General features: G+C 45.2%; 1 long non-coding RNA gene across 6 annotated transcripts in view; it reads right to left on the minus strand.

The window, feature by feature from the left end:
• LOC121059601 overlaps positions 1 to 24,580 on the minus strand; it is a 52,054-nt gene extending 27,474 nt beyond the window's left edge. For 4 of the 6 annotated variants that reach the window (XR_005814590.1, XR_005814589.1, XR_005814591.1 and 1 more), the window contains exon 1: positions 16,018 to 16,127. This is a non-coding gene — a long non-coding RNA (uncharacterized LOC121059601). Of the gene's footprint in view, positions 1 to 15,463; positions 15,565 to 16,017; positions 16,128 to 24,347 lie in introns of those variants that run through there. The other 2 variants (XR_005814592.1, XR_005814594.1) reach the window with 2 other exon arrangements.
• Positions 24,581 to 25,666: the final 1,086 nt, after the last annotated feature.

Here is a 25,666-nt window from a genome sequence, read left to right on the forward strand (position 1 = left end):
ATGACATGAGAGCCTTCACGGAGAAGAGTTAAAGCACTGCTCAGCAAACAACCTGGAGAGCTGCACGCTGTATTCATGTACAGGAAGGTATGAGCCAACAGAGAGAGACATTCAGAGGCAATCAAAGAGGATCTGAGCCTCCCTGAGCACTCACATGACAGTTGGGATCATTTCGGATCCCTTCCAATGAAGATAAAATAGCATCAAAAGCAGGGAGGGTTTTTTTTTTCTTTCTTTTAAGGATGAAAACATAACATCATTAGTCAAATTTACTCTGAACTTCTGCCTCCTCATGTTGATTTGTACTCAGGTTGAGTAAACATATCTTTCCATCAAGGTAAATAAATGTAAAAGCCTATCAGTAACTTAATTGCTTAACGAATGATGCAGTGTGGGGTGTAACACTGTTTTTGACTATGCTGTTGAAGTTAACGACCTCTCAAAAACACCTATTATATATCTTGGCAGTAAAAAAAAAAAAAAAATCTGTTCCTACTTGAAAATTTGCTCATCAAATTTCAACCATTTTCCAATCATTTTTTCCCCAGTTTTGGGAAGGGGGGTGGAGATGTCCTAGGGCAATTTTCTAGGTGTACTGCCGTCAAAAAGTTTATCAGTGTGAGACACTATCTTTTGCAGGTCTGCATGCCCCCAAGAAATTAAATTTGAGAAAAGCAGAGAGTCAGTCCACAACAAGGGCAGAAGTTACCAGGTGTATGGGAAACACCTCCAAGTAAAAATGGTTCACATTTCACTGGGGTGGGGAGGTTCAGCCCACAGGTGTCAGGCAGGAGCTCGATCTCTGACGCACAGCACACGCGTAGGGACATCTATCTGGTAACGTGAACTCCTCCGTCCTGGTGTACCTGGTGCCCTGGGCTGAGAGGACCCAAGGGAAAAGCAGTCGTGCTGGTTAAAAGAAAGCCATTTGATAGAGGTGCAGGCAAAATCAGCTCTCCGGTGAGAGGACAGCCAGGGAGCAGTGTGTACCAGGCATCAGAGACTGAAATCTGGCTTGCGGTGGGCAGGCAGGCAGAGCGCAGAGGCACAGCTGCCAGGCTGACATGATGGATCAGAAAAGGCACTAAGGAACTGCAAGAGTTCAGGCAACTGAAGCAAAGCAAAACATGGAAAGGCAATAGGTCAGCCCATCTTTACAATCTATCAATTAAACAATCACCCACTTCCAAAGGCGTGTTATGTCCTGAGCAGTGGATATCCCAGCATGTGATCGCTGCCGTGATGGAGCGACAGGCTCACAAACGGGAATTAATAATAATAATTACTAGGAATGCTAATAATTTTGGATAGGCCATTCTATAGTGAACCCCTCCGAGGAAATAACACGGTTGGGTATTTTGGCTTAATTATACGATCCCATATCAGCTTTACTCAGCCCACTGCAAAACAAAGGTGTGTTCAAAATTGTCCATTATGTGGGAGGGTTTAGCCAAAATCTCACCCTGCTTCGGCCAGTTAGCGGGAGTGAGAGTGCCGCGTAGTTAGCTTCAGCTGCTTTCTCCAAAGCTCTGAAGCTTTCAGAAACATTCATTTCTGTTGGCATCACTCAACAGCTCATTGTTAGGATTTGTTCTCATTGGCATGCATGAACTAAGACTGATGTATCAGGTGATCCAGAGTGACAGCCTTCAGCCCAAAAAGTGGATACCTGCTTCCCTTATAGTCCAGGGACTCACACTTGACTCAGAGGATATATGCAAAAATTATCTTTCCTCTCTCATTTGCCTGTGTTAAGCCTAAAAGCATTCATCCAAATTAGCAATCAGGCAAACTGTGCATGCAAAACTCTGCACTTGTACAAACCGTGCCTTTTTTTTTTTTTCTTTTTGGTAACACTGTAAGATTAAATATCTTGACAAAAGACGAAAACCCTTTAACAAATCTTCCCCTAGAGAAAAGTAGCATTTTTTTTTATTCCATTTACTGTCAAATGACATAAAGAAAGTATAGCTGAACACAGTCCTATAGGTTGATTTGTTGCTTTAAATAATGTCACTAACATCCAGATATCAATGTGATGGTGAAAAAAAAAAAAAAAAAGTTCACTTTTAGCTAGATTCAATTACAGACCTAGAAATTGAAATTAAGTCTGATGCTACATGCTTAATTCATGTTTGTGTGACTGAGAGAGTATCTGGTTTATCTTGAATTTCCTGCCCTAGTGTGGCGAAAACATGACCCATTACATTAATTAAAAAATAGTTTTCAAATGTAGCTTAAGTCATATCACACTGGCAGGAAAAGCCAAACACTTTTTGTCCTCAGCCTGTTATAGGATATAAGAGAAGCTGCTCAACATCTTTCCCCTTGATTCCTGGGTATATCTCACAATTCCCATTGTGGAATCAAAATAAATAAATAGAATTAAATGAAATGAAATGAAATTAAAATAAAATAAAATAAATAAAATAAAATAAAATAAAATAAAATAAAATAAAATGAAATAAAATGAAATAAAATTCACAATTAGTAGCCAAAGATTCTTCTTTAATTAAAAAATCAAGCATTTGTCCCTTCAAAACCCATAACCATCTTCCAACCACACTGATTGAAACTGATGCATATTGGCAATTATCACGTGTGTTATTCAGGTCTATACTTTGCTCTGTGTTACCTTGTTTGGGTGCTACACCCGGTATGGTACGTTCGAGTTTAATACCCCAAAATGCCATATCACATCAGTGGAATTTAAACCAGCACACATTTGACTACTGATTTCACATATGGGGCTGGGACTAACTTTTCTCCTAATATGGTGATGGCACAGGCACTATTTAAATGATTCCTGAGCCTTGTAAATATACACCAGATGTATCTTTTGTAAATGTTACATTTTTCAACATCTCAGCATTTGTGAATAGTTGAAAGCTATGCCAGCCATGCTTTAATGGGGCACAGAAGCGTGCTGCATTCAAAGAAATGGCACACCATTGCAATAGTCAAAATTACAAGCGCTGTCAAAAGCGACATTTTCGCTTTATTGATTAGCACCAGGTAATGCAGTGCTCTGCATCGCACGCTCATATGGGCCATTTTCAGATGATGTTTCTGTGCACATGGGTGCACAGAGAGACCTGGAACTGGATCCATAGGGGCACACACTGGGGAAGGAGGAGGGCAGAGACCTGGAGACCTGGAGGTGCCCCTGTGGCCACAACAGACAGCCCAAGGTGAGGTGGGAAGGGCTGCAGGGGCTGCTGATCCCAGGGTCTTTGGTCACCAGCACATCTTTCCTGCTAGCACTGGTGCTGTATGAGGCTACAATATGATTTTCTGTGGCTCAGGCTCCTGCTGCTTGGTCCTCAGCACAAAGAGAGACATCTCCCGTGGGAGATGGAGCACAGGATACCTTAATTTGGCTGTAAGAAGCATTCATCTTGTGGGCTTTTCTAGACCCTTTTACTCCCCCAAACTCTTCCTGCCTTTCCTGTGTTGCTGCAGAAATCTAGTAGGAGATCCGGGAGAAGGTGTGTGGCAGGTAATGGGAAACATCCACTCCTCCCTTTCTACCTCCCGGCACTTGACCTACCCATCGCCACATCCCGACTGCAGCCATGGCCTCCCTGGCAGCACCAGGCGGTAAAAAGAGCCATCAGAAAAGAAACCAGCACATTTGTCTGAAAACCCACTTCTCTCCTTTGCAAGATTTGCACCCCAGCTGTACCACAAATAAGAAGGAAGGCCTTTACAGTGTTGCATGGTTCCTATTATTCGAAAGGCAGAGTGCTTTTTCCTCGGTGAATTTCGTGCTGGATTTGCGCCACGCACCTCGGTCCAGCAAATAAGCTAAAAATCAGAGCTAGGTGACACATGACAATAAACTTAGAGTGAATGGACTAGCTGTAATGCCCCACTACAAGTATTATTTCCAAGTTCACAGGCTTGCAAATTAAAATGTCCCTGGATCACTGCCATAAAAAAGAACATTAAAAATCAGGGGAAGAGGTCTGGGCATCTGTTAGAAGCATCTAATATATACCAAATGTGTATGCTGAGCTTCTTAGATATATGCATTGCTGAAATATAGCCTACAACTAATGTAAAAGCAGAAATATTTTAATTGTATTTTTCCATTTGATATTCAAATGAAAAAAATATATCTTATTAAACACAACGCTTGGCTTTGCTATTTTAATAAAAAATAAGTTGTTGAGGAAAAGAAAAGCAAAACTACTGATTCCTTTCCTTATGATGATCAAATGAGCCTTTCATGTTTGTATCTTATACTTCACTTTTTAGCATTTTGAGGCAAATAGCAGATATCAAAACTTAGTAAATAATCAAAGACTTATTCAGTTTTTCCAAACTGTCATGCTGCTTATCTTGTAATAACTGATCTCTTAGGTAGCATAAGCTATTTAATTGCTACTGAAGATTATTTGAATGAAAAAGAGACAACACTCTCCCTTACCCCTCAAAAAGACAAAACTATATTCTTCAAAAAGACACATGCCAGCAGATAGATTCTGATCTCTTATACACACTCACAAGTGCAATTGCTAATTTTACAAGATTTGATAGGAGCTGTGGATCTGAGATTACACCCTGTCCTCCTGACTGCACATTCCACATGGAAAATGGCTTAATTTGGACATAAAATTTGTTGCTGATAAATCAAGACTCCATAGTCTTTGGGTATCAGAATAACCAAACCTATTAAAGGATTTTAAAAAGCAGCTAAGTATGCACAGCAACTGTATTTTAAAGGGACTTTTTACAGTGTTTGGCAAAGTGCGTATTCATGTATCCCCCCTGACATGATAGACTGTAATGGCTTCGGTCTGTCATGTCAACCATCTGCATATTAAACAGTCCCTAAGTACACATTGACACAGCAGACCCTAATAGCTCTGAAGCCGTAACAATCTACTGAGTCAATAATATGCATGTTAAAGAGCATCTCATATACTTCCATCAATATCTTTTATCTTTTACTTAATTTGTATCTTCTTTTTATATTTATAGCCAGAGTTAAGGTTTTAGGAACCTTTATCCTTAACGTGCTGCCGCAGATGTGAAACATGTGGCACAGAGAGGCAGATGCAGTAGCAAAATCCTTCCCTAGGATCTGGGCCAGATCTTAAAATGACGACTGTAATATTTTTACACTGGCAAAGTGCATTCTTCCTCCTGTTCCAGATAAGGTGGAAATATCCTCTCATTTCTGCTGGGCCTGATTCGGTGCTGGTGAAAACCACGGGAAAGATTCCCGGTGATTTCACAAGCTTTGGATGGAGCCCAGTGTGATGCTACTCATTTCCTATTACACATTTCCTTCTAATTAAATGAAATAGGTCACAAGGGGAAAATGAAACAAAAGACAAATGTATTTACTTACAGTAATATCAACCCCAAAAAAGACAATCAGAAACAAGAGAAAAGATAACACAAAATACGCTGTCTCTTCATTAACTTGAAATTACATCTGGTACCATACATAGTCTTAATTCATTCCAGTGTGATCCTGAGATCTTTTATGCTGTGGAAGAGGAAGACTGTTATTTAAGCATGAGAAAATGGTGAGTTAATTTCCTTTGTCTAAATAACCACTAAGAAAAAAGCTTAATTTGCTTTTCCTCAACTTTACTTCACTGAAGCATGCTATGTTCCTCTCGTACTCTGAGCACACAACTTCCCCACCTTCTTCCTCTCCTCTTGCTTTCTGTAAGCATCACAATTTGGCTCACACTTTTAAAAGTGAATCCAAAGTGCAGTTTGTGTTTCCAAAAGGCAGAACCAGGGCCAGGGAGGCCACTTGACCCTATCAGCAGATCTTACTGGCCTGAATTCCCTGCTCCTTTCCACTAATTTGACACCAACATGTCTTTGAAGCACAAATGGATTTATTCCAGCATATCCTTGATTAACTCTCACACCAGTGAGAGCAGAAATGTGGTACTCTCCCTGTTGCTTTCTGGAAGTGTACAGGAAATTCTCCCTCTGTCTTGTGCCGTTTCATGTCCCCAGGCACACCAGACCAGATCACCTACTTCTGTGCCTCACCTCAGGACAGCATGCCCTTCTTCCTGGCCCGCTATTCACTCACATGCCAAGAGCTGATGGCACCTGCCCTCCATTAATTCCTCAGCAACTTTCTTGCTGTTCCCAGCAGGCTTTCCTTCCCAACACAACAGCAGGGAAATCAATCAGACGCCCACGTGCATGCCAAGGGATCTGCCCAACTATGGGGCTGGTCCTCAGAGTAGTACAGGCACTTCATCCAACATGTCACAGTGCATTATCAGGACAGGACTTTGAAAGCAACAGGTAATCATCATTTATTATTTGAGCTCATCCACTGAAGATCTAACAAGTAGATTTAATTTGGAGCAGGAGATGTTTTATTGTTTGTTTGTTTGTTTGTTTGTTTTCTAAATGAAAAAAAGCTGTTGAAATACTCAAAGCAAATGTACAAAAGCTGAAAGATGTGTCATTAAAAAAAAAAAAAAAAAAAAGATAAAAGCAAAAATCACTGGAAGTCCTGCTGTCTACATTCCCAGTACTTCCTTTAGCTAAGGGAGACAGCCCAAGCAAAGCTCTGGAGGGACTCATTCCTGAGGGAAACTGTTCTCTGCCAGCTCCTTTGTGCGATGACGCAAGTCATCACCAAAGTATAGATGAAGGGCACTCCTCTCTCTGCAGCATTACAGGTACAGCTCTGCCTGCTTTAGGAAAATGTGTCCTCCCTGGCCTTGATGCAGGAGCTCTCCTTTGCTGCTCTAGCTAGTCAACCGTGGCATTTTCTGTGCAAATGTGAGGAAAAGGGTCAAAGTCCTCTAGCAGTCCAACAATCAAGACCGGTCCAGCCCTGATGAAAGTAAGAATGTCACACAGCAATGATAGGGCAGCTCTGAATCATACATATGACACCTGCCTGCTGATCTGGCTCTTCTATTTTCACTTAACTAGCTGCACAGGCTTACCAGAATTACCAGGCAGTGGAAAAGAAGGACAAGAGAAGCAGGACTGCTGGCCACACAGCCAGAAAGAGTCCTTTAATGCAAATCCTCAGCACTGAAGATGACAGGGTTGGGTAATGCTCACTCAAGGCTATGAGCACTTCCAGGAATTGTTCCACTGATTTATGAGGAGAGGTCACCCAGTCCGACCACACATTAGAGCAACTGATGTCTGTCACAATGTGAAAGATTCATCAGCCTCTTTCAGCAAATGAGTCTGATAGCCTGATATCTAAGGGCAGTGAAGAGAAACTGACTGAAAGAAATGGGGTTCCATAGGTGTGGTGCTCCATGTCACCCAAGAAACCACCCGGTGTGTATTGCAAGTACAAGGTGGGTTCTCAAAGAGTGATGGCTTTTCATATTGGGAAAGTGAGAAGAGTCTTCCTTTCTCCCGTACCACATCCAGCTGCCACCAAGACTACCCAAAACTGGCCTGGTCCTGAGCCCACCAAAGTCAATGGAAAGATGCCTAGTGACTTCAGTGAAGAAGGCTCCATATACTCAGGCAAATGTGAGAGAGAGAGATTTGGGAAGGGCTATGATTTCACTGTCTGTGTGCATAGGATGTCTCCTTTCCCACACGGAGGAACGTTGGCCACCCTTCCCACTTTTTTGGTTCTCAGTGTTCAACACTGCACCTGGAGTTATCTCCCATTTACCAGTGAGCTGATTTAAGTGTCTGACTCAGTCACATATGTTTGGCTCACTTATCCAGAGTAAGATTTGGCCTACTAGCTGTGAAAACAGCTTATATCACATGTGCTGCAAAGCCTAGCCAGAACAGGCTGAATAAAGGATGAAGTTTAATCATGGAAATGTTGACCTACAAATAGAGAACAAAATGTTAAACCACATGGTATAGGGTGCTGCACACCCCAAATATCAAGGAGAGGAAAGAAGAATTGAACACATTTGGAAAGTAAAGCTTACTGTTTTGGTTTTATTTTTTTCTTTTTTTTTCCTTTTTCTTTCTGCAGATTCAGAGAGTCAGACCCACACTGTTCCCGCTCGCGATGACACCCTGGCATCCGAAGAACAACATGACACCCACCACAAAATGCTGCTGTTGGCTGGCGCTGTCTAAAGTGGTGAGGTTTCGTGAGGGAGGTGAGACTGCCAAAGGAAGGCAAGTGGGGGTGTCACAGTGAGTGGGACCCGGCCACCAGCATGACTCTGGTCTATGGGACCTGTGAAAACTGGAGATAGGTAAACATGATTGAGACAAATGTCCCTTTTATCCTGTGTCCTTGAAAACAATCTGTGGGTTACCTCTAATGGCTGGGGAGGGGGGTCTTTGTAATTATTTTCACACCACCTTTCATCTGGAATTTTCTCACCTTTGTAGGTTTCACACAAGGAAGGGTAGCTTTTTTGGCAGAGAACCCGTTTCCATTTTTAATCACAGCCATCACACAAACAGTTCATCTCACAGGATGTGAAAACTTTCTCATAAGCTTTATTTAACATAATTTGGTGGGTTGAAAAAGACAAAGAAGAATTTTTAAATCAACTATTGTCTTGCTTTCAATACCTCGCCTGCTTTGTCTTTAGGTACGCTGCATTTTAGACAAATGTAGTTAACAGCAGCCGGCCAGACCTTACTGACTGACAACTGTTTCTTTACAGGATTTCTATGTGCCAAGGAGCTGGACAGTAATATCCATTTGGTATTCATGGAAAGTACTTGCAGAACAATAATGACAATAATTGCTTCTGATTCTTGTGTTTACAACACTGCCAAAGTATCATTAGAGCCTTATTTATAGATAATAATGCTTATTAATCACACATATTTGAATTTTGGAATGTATTAGATTAATATTCTTTTGTAACTTGGTTCTGTACTAATGCTATGAAAAGCAGTTTCTGAACGCAGCCCACTGGAAGTGCTTGCCTCCGAAGAGTAAAATCATCCAAACCATCTGCAGGTAGGGACAAAGGGCACACCTCTTCCTTAGCAGGCCAACACCAGGACTGCAAACGCAATTCCCCAAAGCAGTTCTTTCGGACTAATTCTGGGGACAGACTCCTGAAAAAGAATACTGTGAAAGGTGTGATAGTAATGTCACACTTGAGCTTGCTTTTTGATGCCCTATGAAACAGTGTGCTTTGATCAGCTTTAAAAAGAAACTACTTTTTCTATCATCTCCTTCTTGAACAGTCTACTCTACCCTATGGGCAAGTTTAGGATTCGTGATCCTGTACCTTAGGATTTGTGATCAATCGTGGGGTTGGTAATGAGAAATATAGTACAAAAATCACTCCTAATTTTGATTATTAAATAATTCCAGCTTTTATATATCAACGTCTGCTGCGATTCAATAACGTGATAGAATGAAAATGGATTTTTTAAAATGACAGTTACAACAAGCAAAAATGTCACCCAAATCTCAATATCAACTGCCATATATTCATATTCTCCTTTGTCTCCCTGTAGCCCATTACAATGCTGAAAAATACACCAAAGCAACTGCAGTACCAAACTCTTCATTTTTTGGTGTGTGGCCAGCTCCATAAATTTGCATTTAAACAAATAAAATCCAGAACAGTGTAGTATGTCTTTTTTTTTTTCTTTTTTTTTTCCTCCCTGAGATGGTTCTTCAAGCAAATTTAAAGAGGCTCTGTCAGTTTAGGGATCGCATTTCTGTCTGCTTTTTTTCTTTTTACCCACCCCTGATGTAACATAGCTACTACAAACGGGAAAAATTAGAGAAACTGTTCTTTTCTCTTTTTGTACGTTATTCTGTGTGCCCATTTTGTGCTTTTTATGGCTCTCTGTGTGGCGTCAGTGCAACCTGTCCCTCAGTGTCACAGTCCCCATTGTCTCCAGGGATCTTTTACACAGCCACAGTGACAGAAAAAGAAATAATAATTAAAATGCAGAAGCCTTACATTGAGAAGAACACTTGTGGCTTGCTACAACTCCCGCAAACTGCTCTCAGCTTATATATTTTACCGGACTGAATTACCAAGCGAGAGTGTCCCTTTAAAATGCCTTTCACCTATTAATATGCTAGTGTGCTTTGCTTACTGTTTTTTATAAAATGCGAGTGTTGAGGTTTCCCAGGGACTTCGAGCCTATCAAGACAGTTGGTTCTCAGCAAAGCCCAATCATTTCTAGACAAAGCAAAGATTTGGAAAAAAAAAAAAAAAAAAAAAAAAAAAAAAAAAAAAAAAAAAGCTCAAAGCTTGGTTTGGGATGAAACCAAAGAGCAAAGTTCGGGCCACAGTTTGGAACCTGACTGGTTCGACCAGCAAAGGCCTTTGCCCAGGAGCAGGACAAAGAAAGGTACAGCTCACAAACAGGGGACGTGATTTTACTAATTTTACTAATTTTAGGGATTTTGCTGGGACGGGAGACTCGTTTGCATTGTTTCAGCCCTAACTTGCAGACAAAGCGGGAGTGCCCAGAGGCCCAGCACTGGGTGTGTGCAGAGGAGGCTTTGGACTGGGCCCGTTTCCTGCTTTCTGCTCAACACCCTCCAGCCAAAACTGACCACAAAAATGGTCATGCTGTACCGAGGGGACTTGCGCCAATATTTGCTCATTTGTTTCAGTTCTCCTAATTCTCCTCTTCTGAATACGGGCCCGTAAAGCCAGGTAAGGACACCTGCTGCCTGCTTTACCAACACGGAGGTTGCCGGTGGCATATTGTAACCTCTCCAGCTGTTGGCAGCCCCTCCAAACGTTAGAAATATTTTCCTCAAGTTTCAGTGTGCCACAGTGCAGGAAGCTGTCCCTCGAACAGACCTTTAAAATTTGCATGTGATTATTTCCTATTGCTAGCAAGATATACGTGGCAATGTTTAGTACTAACATCCTAATTTCCAAAAGTCAAAATATCAGCACGTAAAATCATAATTCCCCCAATGCAGATTCCAGTCTTCTTATTTTCTTAATTGAGTAATGAACAATAATTTCTATTATTGATGTCTTTTTTTTTTTCAGGGTGGTTGTGGTTTAATCGTTTCTCCTACCTCTGTGAAACGAAAGGCAAAGCAAACAGTTATCACATGGGAAAAGGTAAGTTTGTGATTTATATCCGTAGGGCTGATGCTAAACCTATATGAAGATAAAACACCAACATTTTACCTTTTTTTTTTCAGTCAGAGATACAGGAAGTCAGATTTTTATATCCACATTTGACTTTCTCAAGAAAAGTGGCCCGTCTTTTTAGAAAATATTGAGTTTTCACAATTCTCACTGAAGTCAAACGAAGCTGAAAATGCCCCATGCCTATTGAAAAAAAGGCCCCTCTCCTGCAGTAGGTATCCTGTTCTTGTGCATGCACAACCTCCCAGTTTGAAAGTGCCGGCCTTCCTGCACAAAATAAATAGATGAACCTACAAATACCTCTCACATAACCCAGCAATTTTAGCACACGAGTAAGCATATGCAAAATCAGACCTATCAGCAAATCCCAAGCAATGAACAGCAAAAACACCTTCCTAGTGTTCAGTGGGGTTGATACCAGTTACATTTTGGATTTGTAGACATGGGATATGATAACCAAGATGGAAAAGTTTTGACTAACTTGTTCACTAACAGGGTCTCGGCGGTCACAAAACATTCAAAATCTACATTCAACTGAAAAAGATCTAATCAGAGAGAGAGAAAACAACAGAGATAGAGAGAAAACAACAGAGAGAATTTCAAGATCATCTTTTTGTTGTATATTTTTATTTGCTATATTTTTCACTAGAACAATATTATCCTGTTTGTATTTAGCATTGGTTTTATTGTCAAATAGTTATTCTTTCTGCTACCAAATTGCATGATTATTGTGTATTTATCCCTCCAGATACGTAACATGAGCATTTCTCTTGCTTATTTTTATATCATTTATAGCCACTAAAATTTTGGATTTGTAGCTCCACATCGTCTTCACAGAACTGTAAGACACAAGCAGGAATAAAAATAAAAACATACCTGCTCATCAAGTATTCTTCTAAGCAAAAGGAGAAAAATTAATCTTTGTATATTTCTAAATAGTCCTGTAGGAGTCATATACTTTTACTATGTGCTATATATTGTATAGTTTCTTCCTCTGTTATGACATGTCTGATTACTTTAAAAAAAAAACTTTCAAAAACATTAAGGCACAAACCTTTGTATGGAGTACTTTTAGTATGCTTTTTATTCTGACAAGATTAATAATTATCCCATAAGTATGACACAGTTTTAAAATGTTGTTCCTGGTACGAGTTAGCATTGTTCATATAGGTATAGATGTGGAAAGAAAGGTTATTTCACAGCAGAGAAATGTATATTTAAACAAAGAGTGGTAAAACTGTTTTAAAAGTTTTTTTTTTTTTTCTCGTCACTATTATTCCGAATTTAAAATAACTATAGTGAGTTTCAGAAGTGAATTGGCCATTTATAACAAAAATGGAAGCTACTGAAATTAATGGGAAGTCATTTGGAGAAGTATAGCAAATGCCCCAGGGCTTCAGGCAAAAGTGGTGAGAAAGAGCTCTGCCGTGTGGAGGGTGACAAGCGTGTTACCTCCCCCTCGGTCACCAACTTTTGCCCTCTTCTGTGGCACCTGTGACTAACTCCTGCTGGGAACCAAGCTACAGACTACCCAGACTTTCGCTCTCCTTCAACAAGACAGTTCCTAGGTGCTTATAGTCCTCATGACAGCCATAGCACTTGCCAGAAGGTGTCATTTCCCTCTTCACTAAGCTCATACACATCCAGTGCTTTCCACTGGTGCAAAGACACTTTTTTATTTTTTCTTTCTTTTTTTTTTTTTGCCTAGCTGTTCCAAATGCCCACTCATATGTATCCTATGTATTGTATATATCAACTCGAATTATTGCTGGCTTGATTCACTGAAGCCAGAGCCAAAGTAGGTAGGGTGTAAACTGTAGGTTTCTTAGGAGTAAGTGCAAGGTCAACCTAGCCCTGAGACCTAACCCCAGCAGAATTCCGATTGACATCAGAAACAAGCGAAAATAATCCCTCTGTTTCTATTAAGGTCCAAAGGAATTACACCAGGGGGAAGACTGAGGGCCAGATTCTGCTCTTTTCAGTAAGACAAAGCACCAGGTGTCTTCAGTGAACAGGGCAAGTAGGATTTGGCACAACTGAAGGAACACAGGGCTGGCTCCCAGAGGCTGAGCTGTACCTCCTCGCTTGGGTTGGAGCAGGGCAATGAAATCTGGAAGTCGATAGACCTCGTATTAGGGAAAGGACTGAGGGCTGCACCTTCTTCCCACTAAAACCAGCGGCAAGGCAGCCAGTGGCACCTCAATTTTGCCCGCGCTGAAGTGCAGGATTCAACTCTGCTACACTCTACTGACTTCTCTTGCAGGAGTAATTTTTCAGTAATGCAAAGTCAAATGCCACAGGGCTCACTTTTTACAACATCAGGCTGAATTGTATAAACTCCCATTCTAAATTTAAAGTTTTATTGCATTACTTGAGTTCATACTTTTCATAAATGTCCCGTTGTGGTACAGTTTCACTACGTATAAAAACACATGCAGGTATTATGGGCTGTATCACTTCATTTCATCTCATTAATCAGCTACTTAAAAATGTTTTCCTTGCAGTGCAGTAGAAAATGAAACAAATGTTCTTTTTTATCATTTCACAAATTAAATTTATATTCCATAATGACTGTATTTCATGTGCAAAATAACAAAATATGCTTACATACCTGACTTCACTTCTTTAGTGAATTGCTTCATTTGTAAAATGGTGCATATAAAATTGGAATCTAAAATGAATTACTTGTTTTTTCTTGCTATGAAACCTTGTTTAAGTTCATAGCAATTTTAAATATGATACATTTAAAATATTAATATTTCCCATATATTATTCACCGACTTTCAGGTTTCATCTCAAGTTAGAGGCACTTCATATTTCAAAGGAAGAACTGTTTCTTTTTTTTTTTTTCAGTACTAATGTTCTATTAATTCACTTTGTAATATCACTCTAGTTCAGACAAATGAAATTGCACTAAATTGCTTATGCCAAGAATCAAGCTAAAGTTGTTGGCATTATATAAAATTCCATTTTCCATTATTATTTTGTTTGTTTTTGTTTTTTGCTTTTTTTTTTTTTTTAATCTCAGTATTGTCTTTTAGGTATAATTCATAGCCCTGTTTAGTTTGTTCTAAGACAAATATATATGCACAAATATTTTTATGCTGAGGTGGGGGTGTAAGTAGGTATTTACAGTAAAGTCTGTAACTTAGGTGATTTTTTACGAGGGACTAAATGCGAACTCCCAGTGAACAACCTTTACAGGTTTTTCCTTTATGAATATTTTTTTACTTTGTGTAGTTTTATCTTCCAGCATGTGTATCATCACACACGTGTATATACACGCACGTACACACACATATACGTTTATGAAAAATAAATTGGTGTGCGCGTAGAGATGCTTGAAATGTCTCATATGCATATTATACAACATATGCCATTCATGTAATCACTTTATATTTATATATATATAAATAAAATTCATTTTATATACATAAATAAAATATGTGAAGGTATTCCTTAAAGGAGCTATAAAGGCCTAAATGTAGGTGGATTCTTCATCACATCCAAAGAACGAAAAGACCAGGGATATAAAACAGAATCTTTTTATATGACCATGTATCTTTTATAATCTCTCCATAAAGTCCACATGGCTACTTAACTATTTCCAGAGATGTGAATGAAAGTTATAGCTGGACAGGCTGAAAACCTTTAATAAGTAAAGCAGCATATAATCCTATGAAATGCTTTTCAGGAGTGAAATAATTACAAAACGCTGGAGCAAGAGTGGCAAACAGCAGTAAAATCACCTGTGAATAGATGTAAGAAGCTATAAATATACTTCAATATTTGTATAGTCGACTTTCCCTGACTTCCATCAAAATCAGATGTTCAAGAGTTAGAAATCCAACTCCAAGGAATGCAGATTAATACTTATATTAATATATAGCCTGTGCCTTAAACTTTAAGTTTGTAACGTTGTTAGTAAGGCATCCTCTGTTTTCATGCTGATATTTGTTCCCTTTGCAATTTAAAAAAAAAAAAAAAAAAAAAAAAAAAGAACATTTGACCCAACTCTTTAAAAAATAGCTTGAAAAATGACTGATGCAAATCCTTGTCACTTGTGAATACAATGAAATTATACTCAGAAGAGTGAACGACAGGAGAGCCTCCTGCTCAGAAGCAGAAAAGAATGCCCTGTTCCTCTGCAGTCCTCAAACGCCAGGATTTTGCAATATGAATTAGACCTCAAATGCAAATTAACCTCCGAAGGGGGAGAAAAAAAAAATCAGAGAGACATACCGAGTCAAACGCTCCTTTTTCTGCCTATCTCGTCCGCAATGTTAAAATAGGCTAAACAAAACAAGTGCACATCAAGATAGAGCCAATTAAGGCGAAGAAAGCGGGGAGGGGAGGGTGGGGAGGCAGCCACCTTCCTGAACACATGGGGAGTGGGAGCGCATTATCCCACGATGAGCCATCCCTACCTTCTGAGTGTTTCAAAGGCAGACAACTGGGGGAAATTGGAACCAGCTTGGATTTTGGTGATCCGCTTGCACCCGGGATGCGGGGCGGCGGGGCGGGGGAGGTGGGGGGGGAGAGGGTCGGTCCGGGAGGGGGCGGAATGAAGGTGGCGGGGGGGGGGGAATCCAGAGAGGGTGCCTCGTGGTGTGCAAGGGAATGGTGATTTTTTTATTATTATTATTTTTTAGGGAAGGGGAGAGGGAGGGGAGGCGGCGGTGGGGTGAGCGGGTCCCCCCACTGCCGGCGCGGAGGAGGGCAGAGGGGAGCCCAATCCCCCCTCCAAAAAAAGGCGGGGGGGGGTTGTGGGGGCACCGGACAGCCCTGGAGGGGCGCGGAGGGGCCACTGTGCGGTGCCGGCGGCGGGCAGGGGAAGGCGCTGCCCCTATCCCGGCAGCGAGGGGGTTGTTTCGGGGTGCTGCCCCCCCATCCTTCATTCTCCCCCCGCCCCCCAACATCCCTCCCCGGGCCCGCGCAGCCCCTCCGCGTCCCCCCCCCCAAGCCCTGCCGGCTGCCTCACCGCTCCCGGCGGCTCCCCGCTTGGAAATGGAGACCGGCAACTCTCGCCAGGGCTCGCCAGCATCCCACGGTCCTGAGGAAGGAGTTTGGGGCGGCGGGGAGGGGGGGGGGGAAGGTTGGGGGGGTTGGGGGCTTGGGGGGGGGGGGGGGTTGAGAGTGACGGTGGGGCGAGGAGGAGGAGGAAGGAGGAAGGCTGGGAAGAAGAGGGTGGGGGGAGACGGAGCTCCTGAAATGGAGCCAGCCCGAACGGGAGCCGATGCTGGAGCAGGGGCTGCGTCATTTCGGGGCTGGGAGAGGGCGAGCCCCCCCCGCTCCGGCGGGGCGCTGCGAGGCCGCCCCCCCCCCCCCCCCCCCCCTTACACGCACACCCCCCTGCAAGCCCCTGGAGCCGGGACGGGGCAGGAAACTCCCCCCGCAAGGGGCAGGAGCGGTGCCAGGGGAGGAAGGGGCAGCGGGGGGCGCACTGGGGGCGCAGGGCAGGGGGCAGGAGCGGCCACGGTCACGCGTGGGGGTACTTCACGGGGGGGGGGGGTCGCCGTGCCACATTTCAGGGGTCCCCGGGAGGGTAGGGGCGAGGAGGAATGATCGGCATGTCTGAAACGCGCAGCCCTTCAAAGAGTTTCAGCTGGGCGAGTGGCAACGCCTTCTGCCCCTTCCACGTTTGGAAGCTCAGTAAGGGGGAGGAGGGGGAAAAAACAAATTTTTTCCTTCTTTTTCCCTTTTTTATTTTTTTTCCATGCCGGACAGTGGGGCTCTTTGAGCGTACTGTAATGTCCCGCAATTACAGACAAACTTTCCTTCTGCAGAGAGGAAGTAGCTGAGACTGAGGATCTGAAGCTAAGCGAGTTGCCAGCGGCTACCCAGGCCTCGGCTGACCCTCACCGAAGGGCAGGGCCGTGGTGGCACGGCCGTGGGCACGGGGGCTGCGGGTGCCGCGTGCTGCGCACCCCAGGGAAAAACTGGCAACCTCTCCCCTTCTTTCACCTGTGCCCCTGGTCCAAGGCAGTTTCCCTCTGACACTCATCCTCCCACAGGCTTTCTAAGCTCAGCTTTGGACATTCATGTCCATGTAGTGTTTTATTATTATTTATTTCCCTGCCACCCCTATGAGAAGCCAAGCTGCTCTGAGCAGGGCTGAGACCGCAGATGCTATTATGGAGGCCCGTGGTGAGCATCGCTAAAGAGCAAGAGCAAAGAGTGCCCAGGCCATGTTACGGCACCGGCACAGTACCATGTCCCGGCCTCGTACACAGCAAAGGTGGAATAGCCAAATATTGACCGTCCTCATTACTGCTACGTGCGTATAGGTGTTAGCTTAGTTTACAGCTCTGCACGTGTGTGTGCATGCGTGAAATGTGTGCATGCAAGCACACGTGCACACATCTGTGTATATATATATATATATTCAATAGTGAGGGGCCTGTTAAGCTGAGCAGTGTTTTCTCTCCTCCAGATAGATGCGTAATGCACACACACAGTGGTGATACCTGAGGTGTTTGGGGGTGGGGATGCATAATATCTTATAAATTTGAAGTTTTTATCAGGCAGAGCAGATTACTTTAAGCGTTCAATTTCTCAGCGATCCAATTTTATTAGGATTTACTATCATTTGTGCTGCGCATCCCTGGGGAAATAATGCTTTGATTAATGTAATCCTGGGCTGGGATCCGCCACATGCCCCTCTCCCAAGAGAAGGGCCCTGTTTGACAAACAAAAACAGAGCAGCAACTCTTGCAATCTGCACTCACCTTTAGAAAGCCCATAGACACGCACGCACGCAAAATGCAGCCACCTCCTCCCCCTAGCCCAAACACAATAGCAGCATTTCAAAACAATGTGTGCTTATTCATTTGCACACAATGCCTCTGATTCAGTGTGGGCTGTACAGTCCAGCCCTCAGCTGCACGGAGCCAGCCCAAAAAGGATACCGCTCTGTTCCCCACTGAGGAGCTGAAGCATCTCCGGGAAGCTCAGTGCCTCTCTCTGTATTTCAGGCTCTCCTTGGGCTCCCAACATTTTCTGCCTCTTTGTTTCCCACTGCAGGCCTTGCTGCAAACTGATTTCAAGGCTGCTCGTGCAACCCACCAACTCCCAGAAGCTGTCCCTGAGGCCCTTTGGCACGTACCTGGGGGTCCGCACCCCTCCCTGAGCGGGCCCGGTAAGGGGGTGCTGGACAGACACCCTGCTCAGCACCCTGGGGGTGCGGGGACCCCAGGAAACAGCCCCCAGGAGAAAGCAATGCCGCATGCTTTTCGACAGGGAATTGAAGGGACTATTCCTCCCCCTTTTGGGGGGTCGCTTGGTTGCCACCAGCTTTGTTCCCAGACACCAGCACCCCCATTTTGCTTGTGCCGAAGCCTGGCAGCAAGAATAACCTTTAAAGGAGTCTGTAGGGATAAAGGTGCCCAGATGCTTTCCCTGTCCTCTGTCCACCAGGTGAAGTGGCTTATCCATCCCTCCTCCTCCCCAAATCCCCCCAAAACACTATTTTAAGGCTTATTTTCTTCCCCGCCTCAATGATGCAGGTCCCAGTGCACCGGAGGAGGACACCCAGTGACAAAGGAGGGCCCTGGCCGCACTTGGGCCACTTTCTTCCAAGTCTGTCTTGCTAAATCCAGGAGGAGGGAGGGACCTGAGGGGCTGGAGATGAGGAGGGATGCGTTTTGAGCCGGGGTGGGCAATGAGATGCCGCTGCCTCCTGCGCGTCCCCGCTGCCCCCCGGTGCGGTGACTCAGCGGTTACGGAGAGCTGGGGGGGGAGGAGGGCGCATGGGGGGGTCCCCCCCTTCCTCCCCTCTTTTCTTTCCTGATGAAAAACGATGCAATTACGTTTCTGCATGCTGATCGGGAGAGTTCAAATAACAAGCCTTAAACGCGTTATCAGGCGCTTGTTAAGGGGAAGGATGGGGGGGGAGGGGGTGTGAAGATAAGGGCGGGGGCGAACCCAGCCTCGCGGTGCGTGGCCGTGCCCGGGGGTTCGTGTCCCTGCCGATGGGCTCACAGCGTGTCTACGTCTATATGTCTGAAGGTATATGCTCCAGTGGAAGCCTGCTAGAGGAGGAGGTCGGCTCTTCGGCCTGACCCCCCCCTCCCGCACCCAGGGAAGAGTCCCGCTTTAAAACCAGCCCGACCCCCAGCACACCGGGGCGCAAATCGCTGCCGGGAAAAGTTATTTCCACCCTCATCCCACTCCCTTTCCCTTTCCCCCTGCGGCCCCGGGGGGCAACGACCCCCATTTCGCATCTCCCTCGCCCCACCAGGTCCCCTCGTCTGCACCCCCCCCCCCCCCCACTCCCCCGGCCGCCGCCAGCCCTCGCAAAGGCTCGGGGAGCCGGACCGGGGCTGGATGCGGAGGGGGGAGGAGAAAAGAAAGGCGAGGACATGATGAATAATGTTAACTTTTGACTGTAGGAGTCATGATAGAGTTGAGCGAAGCTGCGGGGAAATATGTCATTTAATCCCGGGGCTACTGAAGTCCCTTTTATCAAGCATCGTGATGCTGGAATTACCCTGCTGTAAAAGCGGCTGAGTGCTTAAAAGTATCCAGCACCGGGGAAAAAACTCATAGATGGGGAGGAACTGGTGTAAAATGATCGCACGGACAAACTAACCGCACGACCGTGAAAACCCCAAGCGGATTAAATAAATATAAATACATGTGCATTAAAAAAAAAAAAATGCACGGTAAAACTGTAGCTGCTGCATTCACGCAAGGAGAACAGACAGCGAGTGCATGTTTGTGTGCAATGCCAAAAAGAGCAGCCTTAAGGTTGACCTGCTGCAATCTGCACTGAGCTCCTCAGACAATAGACAAGTTCAAATGTCAAAAAATCTAATAATAAAAAACAGAGCTGCCAAACTGCACGAAGTGTTTTCTGGTGTAGCACAATTATTCACCCTCTTATCCACTAAGAGACTGCCAGTCCTTATGCGCGTAAAAGAAAATCTATGTAATGCATATGGATCTTTCTTTCTTTCTTTTTTCTTTCTTTCATTCTTTTTTTTTTTTCACGTGTGAAACGCTATTGAGATGGCAAGCACGCAAATCAGAATGATATCATGTCTAATAAAAGCGGGGCTAAGGTTTTCACAGTCTTTTACAAAGGACTCCAACTTGTAAATCCCCTTTTTATGTTGCTACATGCACGATTATTCTTATAAATAAAAATCTACATGTTCAAGGAGCCGGATTGTAACTATACATCCCTGTGATTTTAACGTCGGTGGGAGCATTAGGTTTCTATCATATGTAATGCGTCTGCGTTGAGCTCAAGTCAACAGATAGATTGTTCCATTCATTTGGCAACTTTCATTACAGTGCGTACGAGGTGAGCCCTAAGCACGACACGTTGGGTAATATCGGAATTATGCAGCTGGGAGAGAAAGGACCTCTATTTTAAAACCTATCCAGCTTTGCATGTGCGGTCCTGTGTTATTGTTCTAATTTATTACAGAACCAGAAACGCTTTGTTATGCTCAAAACAATAAATAAGGTTGGGAGCGAAGCCTTCGTAATAAAAGGTATGGATAAATGAGCCGCCTGCTTATTGTGTTTATCGTTATTATTGTAAGCCTTTAAAAGTAATATGTGTATTTTCCTGTTTTCTCCAGATTGGTTAGTCTAATATCCCTAGTGCAGCTATCAACGTGGTCATAAGAACTCTGAACTACAGCATGGGTAAGCTTGAAAAACACAGAGCAAATCACATTAGCCAAGAATGCCACATAGCTGGAACCCAGTCAACTCGGCGTTTTCAGCTGACTGCTGGATTATGCACGGCTGTGTTTTACATATAGCACGCTGTATACGGAATATGTCTCGATGTTTAACATTTTCATTTGTAAATGCTAATGAGGCAGTCGGTCTCCGCCGTTATATTAGGAGATACCTAAGCGTTTCCCACTCTGAGTAAATGACTACTCAAGACAGTCGCCAGGCACTTTCTTTTCCACACTTCGGTGCCCGTTCCGTTTACACACCCACTTTACAAAGGAGTCCCGAATAGGCGCTTATCGGGGCCACTTGAGGCACAAGCCCCAGAATCGCAGCCGGGACAGCAAGTTGTCGCCGAGCTAACTTGTTGCTCGTTTTAGCGGTGGCTTTGCTGCTTGCGTTGCCCCGAAGTCTTGCTGTTGCTGCCCACCGCGGGCAGAAAGCAGAGGAGCTCGGCTGCTAACTCGGGGTTTGCTTCGTACACGGGGAAGGTTTGGGGCAAGCGGGAGGGAGAGGAGATTTTTGGGAGGGGGAAGCCTCTGAACCCCCAGCCCGAGGCTCTGAACTTTGCTGGGCTCCTCAACTCCAACCCGCCCGCTCGGAGGCAAGGGAAATGTTCACTAAAAGTGCGGCAAAGCTCCAGCAAGCGACCGCCTTTCTGGTGGGAATTGCGCTCTGGAAATGTGTTTCGCTGGGCTGGAATATTGCTCTTGCTTGTTTGGCCAAATGCGGTAGGTGGAAAGTTTTGTCCACGCAAATATCTCGAGCATTTTCCCGCACGGTCAACGCACGCCGAGGCTTGACTCCGTTTTCCCAAGGAAGACCCAGCACCACTTTAAATCAAAAGTGGATGTATTCTCGTAGGTCGTTTTCCCTCTTTGCCTACTTTTCTTTCTCTCTGCTTTTTTTTTTTCTTTTCTTTTCTTTTTAGGTATGCGTTAGGTTTTTAGGCGGGGAGTTCATCTTGCCAGCATCTATCATATTTATGGGCTGTGTGATTTCCAGGGCTCCAATTGGTCTTTCCTTTATGGAGGCGAGGAATCAAACTTTCCCAGCCACACGGAAACCGCTGGGGCTGCAGCCCGGAGGGGGGGAACAATGTGCCCTCGTGTGTGTCTCCCCCGGGACCGTGGGGACATCCCCTCGCAGGTGTCTCTGCTGCTGCTGCAGCCCCGCTGGCCAGCCTGTTCCCCGACATGGGGGGAGCGACAGCGACGCGGTTGTCGCTGCTGTCCGCTATCGCGACAGCTGGGGGGCTTGGTGGGAGACGGAGGGCATTTGGGGCAGAAAGCTGACACTGCGCCTTTGCAAAGGGCCGGAGGGCCGAGCTGTGCTGGGCTAAGCCGTGCCGGCCGTCGATGTGCTTGGTTTTAGCTCGGGTTAACTCCTGCCAGTGTCCCGTCCCGGCTGGCGACAACTTGTGGCCGGGATGGGGGGGCTAGATAGAAGGGGGGCTGCGGGGGCTTCGCCAGTGGGGAAAAGGCGTGAGGGGAGAGAGGGAGGGGCCAGTGGGGAAAAAAAAAAAAAAAAAAAGAAAAAAAAAAAAAAAGAGCTACTTTTCCAGCTTTAACACAGAAATTAAATATTAAATGATCTAAAAAAAAAAAAAAAAAGAGTCGTTTTATTGCACCTCCAGAGGCTTAAGCGCGTTGTTTGACCAAAAATTAAAAAAAAAAAAAATAAAAAAAATAAAAAAAGGAAAGAAAAGAAAAGAATAAAAAAAAACCTGCGTGGCACCTCAGGATGCCCTGAGTTTAATTAGCTGATTTGGCTCCCCCGCAGGCCTCGGCTCCACTGGAGGCACCGCACCGCCAGGGACACTTTGGGGGCGGCCCGGGAGCCCGCACCCCTTTCCCCGCCGCCCCCCTCCCGCCCCGTCGGACCCCTGCCCTCCAGCCTCCAGCATCCCCCCCTGAAGATTTGGGGCTCCCCCGGCCCGGGGTTCCCGGCCACGGGGCTGTGCCCGCTGCGGGAGGGGGCGGCGATGCCCGGGGGTCCCGAGCATCCCCCGCCGGGCCGTGCCGGGCCGAGCGGTGCCGGGAAGGGCACCCGGGCGCCCCCTGCCGTCCTCCGGCAGCCTCTAAAAAGTTTATTTTGTTCAGCAAGCCGCCTCGTATAAAATTAACGAGAGCCAATAAAATTAGCTTACATGTTTCAACTGTAAAAGTCCAAAACAAAATAAAGCTAGTTTTGGTGAGGCTAAGGAGCTCGGCTTTGGCCGCGCTCTCTTTGGCTGAACTAGGGCCCTTTTATCTAAAGCCCAGTGCACAAACATATAGCTTAATGTGACTAGTGTTCTTCCTTTTATTTCTTTCTCTATGGCAACCAATATGTTCTGCTCAGAAATGTTCCCCCATCAAGGAAACAAATGATCTTGAGGGAGCAGCTCTATACGGCATCTGTTCCAATGGAGCACACAGAGTTAACCCCAGTCAAAAGAGACGCCGGGCACGTCAACAAGAAGTGGAAAATGAGCGATTCTTCTCCCCCCCCAAATTGAAACCTATCCCTCCCTAGTTTTACAAGCCGTTTTATTGATTCGACGATCGACCGTTTGCAAAGAAGTAACTAATTCTAGGAAATCACAATGATCGCCAGCTATTGTGTGCCCAAAAGAGCAGCGACAGAGGGGGGAAAAAAAAATATATATATATATGTATATTATGCAAATGGGACGGCGAAATGAAAATAAATGAAAGTCGCGGCATGGGATATTGAAGCCTCGGTAAAGTTTGCAGGAGAGGGAGCTGGCCTACTAATTTCAGCCTACATTATTTATCACATTATTTATCGCGCTGACCCCACCGCTAGAAAAAAAGGAAAAAAAAAAAAAAAAAAAAAAAAAGAGTTGCGGCTCGTAAGCCTCCACCTCTCAATTAGCCGGAATCGGGGAGGAAAAAGCGGAGCGAGGGGGCAGGAGGGAGAAACAAAGTGCAACCTGCCCTGTAAATCCTCCGGCCCCTCTCCCCTCGGAGAAGCCGGAGGGATGCCCTGCTTAGTTTTGATTGATTATCCTCTTTCCGACGGACCTGCGCCGCTCCAGCCCGGGATATTGAGCCCAGCCGGCTGTTCCCTAGCTACAGCGTTAACCCTGTGCGCGCTCCGCACCGCTCCGCACCGCTCCGCACCGCGCCCGGCCCCCCCCGCGCCGCCGCCGCCAGCAGGTGCCCGGCTCCCCGCACCCGGCTCCCCCCCTCCAGGAGCGGCCCCCTCCCCTGCCCCCGAGCCCCCTTTCCATCCCCGAAAGGTTTTCGAGAGCTTTCTCCCCCACCCCGCCACCCCCCCCCCCATCCCACGCACCCCCTGCCCCGAGCCCCGGCGTTACGATAATTAAGAGTGCCCAGGAAAGTGAAGCAGGGACCCAGAAAAGTCTGAAGAATTGCTTTGCTGCCTCGAGCTTTGGAATGAATCCACGCTTTTTATGTAATATTTCACTAAGGTGGTTTTTGTTGCTGGTGGGATTTTTTTTTTTCTTTTTCCTTTCCCTTTCCCTAAGCCTGTTTCCTTCCAGGCAGTTGCCATGGGTTTCCCTGTCTTGTCCTAGGCTTTTGAAACCCCATATCCAGAAGACTTTAAAGCAAACAAAAGTAGAAGAAAAAAAAAATGTAAAACACTTACCGATCATACTTCGAGGATTTAGAGATTTTTTTTTAATTTTTGATTTTAATAAGGTGACAGGGGGGAAAATCATGTTCTCAACTCCAGCGAAACGATCCATGTTAAGATTTTCCTTTGCACTGACTCCACTAAGCCCCGCTCTCCACTAGTCTATTATTTTCACCAAAATATATGAAAATTTATGCAAATGAAAATCAGCACTAACTGTTCTCCCCTTGTTATACTTTGGATTTTTTTCCAGACAAAACAATCACACTCGGCAAGGGAGGGGGTGGGAAGAGTTGGAGAACTAAGTTTTTTTGTGTGTTTTGTTTTGTTTTTTTTTTTTTAAATAAAAGACATTACTCCGGTTCAAGCTTTATTTTTTTGTTGTTGTTGCCGCTGTTATGAGGGTGTACATTTTTTTATTATTATTATTTGGGGGGGGGATTTCTCGCTCCCCCCCCCCCCCTTCCTTTTTTATTAAGAAAGTAGATCTGTTTGCAGAGGCGCTATCACGTTTCATCAGGCCACCTGAGACGGCTTTTGAAAGCGTGTACTGTGAAATTCATAGCAGTAATTTAGACAAAATCCTCACTGTATATTAATGAAAGACGGCCCCATGGCACCGTTCCTATCCTCCCCATTCAGTGTAAACAAAACCACGAGACTCGCTCGGTTTTTGAGCCTGATCCAAGCAAAATCGGCTGGAAAGGAAAACATGGGGTTCTGGCACCGACTATTCAAACGTCTGCACCTGGAGATCTCAGATTTATTCAATGAAATCTGTGTTGGATCTTTTATATATATATATAAAAGAAACCTTTGGAGGACGCATGGGAACAAAAAAATAATAGAAAAAAATAATAATTTTAAAAAAGGGTCTGCTTAGGGTTTTAGTTCCCAGAGCCCTTCGGAGCTTGGCTCTGATGGGGATTTTTTTCTTTTCCGAGACCTACCTAAGATGGGATCTCGCCAGCCGGGGCCGGGCTCAGCCCAGCGGGCGCCCGTCGGGGGCTCGCCGCGCCGGGGGGGCGCTGCGGGGGGGGCCCGGAGCTCGGCCCCAAGAGCTCGGGGGGGGGACGGCGGGGGTCGGGGGAGGGATGCCCCGCACCTCGGGAGCGTGTGCGCGGCGGCGCGGCCCCTGAACGTCCGACTTGTGTTATTGCGCTGGAAATCCCCGAGGAGCGTTCAATTCGCCCTTGTTTTTGTTGCCACTTTCTTTTTTTTTTTTTTCTTTTTTTTTTTTCCCCCTCGGTTCACTGAGGTTGCCCGTGTGCGGCAGCATTTCCGCTCGGTCGCATCTCCCCCCCCCCCCCCCCCCCCCATCTCCGTTCCCC

This window comes from Cygnus olor, chromosome 1 (assembly GCF_009769625.2).
Source record: "Cygnus olor isolate bCygOlo1 chromosome 1, bCygOlo1.pri.v2, whole genome shotgun sequence".
In the NCBI taxonomy this organism is placed as follows: domain Eukaryota; kingdom Metazoa; phylum Chordata; class Aves; order Anseriformes; family Anatidae; genus Cygnus; species Cygnus olor.